This window comes from Falco cherrug (assembly GCF_023634085.1).
Source record: "Falco cherrug isolate bFalChe1 chromosome W unlocalized genomic scaffold, bFalChe1.pri SUPER_W_unloc_1, whole genome shotgun sequence".
NCBI lineage: Eukaryota > Metazoa > Chordata > Aves > Falconiformes > Falconidae > Falco > Falco cherrug.
Window position 1 is genome coordinate 7,056,715 of NW_026599288.1, and position 1,935 is coordinate 7,058,649.

Here is a 1,935-nt window from a genome sequence, read left to right on the forward strand (position 1 = left end):
GGCTGGAAGGAAGCCTGGTGGGAAAGTACCCTGAGGGTGCAGGTTGACAGATGGTTGAGCATGAGCCATCAGTGTACCCAGGTGGCCAAGAAGGCCAATATCATCTTGTCTGATATCAGAAACAGTGTGGCCAGCAGGACCAGGGCAGTGATCGACCCCCTGTACTCAGCACTGCTGAAACAACACCTTGGACACCATGTTTCCATTTTGGGCCCCTCACTTCAGGAGAGACTTTGAGGTGCTGGAGTGTGTTCATAAAAGGGCAACAAAGCTGGTGAGGGTCTGGAGCCCTGGTCTGTGGAAGAGCAGCTGAGGGGACTTGGATTCTTAGTGTGGAGAAGAGGAGGCTCAGGGGGATCTTACTGCTCTCTAGAACTACCTGAAAGTAGGTTGTAGATGGGTGAGGGTAGGTCTCTTCTCCCAGATAACAAGAGACAGGACAAGAGGAAACGGCCTCAAGTTACACCAGGAGAGGTTTACATTGGGCATGAGGCAAAACATCTTCACTGCAAGGGTGGTCAAGCATTGGAACAGGCTGCTCATGGAGGCGGTGGAATCACCAGCCCTGGAGGTGTTTCAGAAATATATAAATGCAGTGCTTGGGAACAGGATTTAGTGATGGAATTGGCTGTCCTGAGGTAACAGGTGGGTTTGATGATCCTTGAGGTCTTTTCCATTCTAAATGACTCTCTGTTTCTATGATTCTATGATATTGCAAGCCTACCTAGACCAGATGCTGAGAAAGCTGGTCTAGCTCACCCTGCCTTAGTATGGGGGTTGGACTAGATGATATCCAGAGGTCAGTCCAACCTGAAAAGAATCCATAGAGCTAGAAAAGCATATATAAATTGTGTCAGCACCAATACAGGAGTTCATGTGAAGAATGTTTCTCCATTCAAATTACTTTTGTGAAATGTATTTGATCAATCAGGAAGAAGCAAGCCTGCTTTTCTATGGTCAGGTGGTGGGCCAGAAAGAGGGTGATGGGGAGGTATGGTATTAGGAGGGCATTTGAGTCTCAGGAACCCCTAATGCAGGAGGAAGTTCATGGCTGTGAAGGGGCCTGTGAGGCCAGCTCTGTCTCTGGAGGTGACAGGCCAGCAACAGGAACATGTGGCTAGGGAAGTCCCTCTGCCAAGGTAGAGCATAGGTCCTCTCCAGGAAAAGGCCTGGGATACAGATTGTCATGTCCATTTTGCCTGTGTACATGACAAGACAGCAGCAGGCATGTGGTGTAGAAGACCATGTGGAGATTGTTTCTCTGTGGTAAGGGGAAAGACCACCAGAAGAAGCAAACAGTGTTGGTTCCCTGCATAAAGGGGGGTTCCTGCGACCGTAAAGCTTTCCTGGGTAGTGGGAAAAAGCAGGAAAGAGGAAAAGATTTCACAAAGTGTAATATTGAAAATGGAGAGTGGCTATCAGGAGGAACAACTGTCACTCCAAGGGTCCTGCTGTGGTGCAAGAGCTCAGCCAGAGGGAATCTGGATCAGCCCATGGCTTTGTGTTTCAAGGAAGAGCCAGTGAGAGTGGAAGTACCTCAGTGAACACATAGAACTGTTGGGGTGAGAGCAAGGCAGGGCAGCGAGATGGTGCCTACAGCCTGCACGGAAACAGGGGCAGTTGTCCAACCATGTAGAACAGCCTGCGGTGGAGATGGAAAAGGGTTTTAGCAAGGCTGGAAAGCCTGAAGAGAACCCAGCTCTTTGTCCCCTTGGCTATGGCAGCTGTTTCTGACACTGAGGCCTGTGAGAAGACAAGTTGTCCTCATGGCACTAGAGCATCATTGCCTCCTTGCAGCCCCATGGGGAAGCTGGAAGTTGTTGTGCCATTGTTGTCCTTAACATGGCATTGGATCCCCCACCTTCCATGGTCCCCAGGAAGAGCCCTGAGCCCTCTGTGAGGGACAGCACTGACCTTCCCACAGGCTGAAGGTCA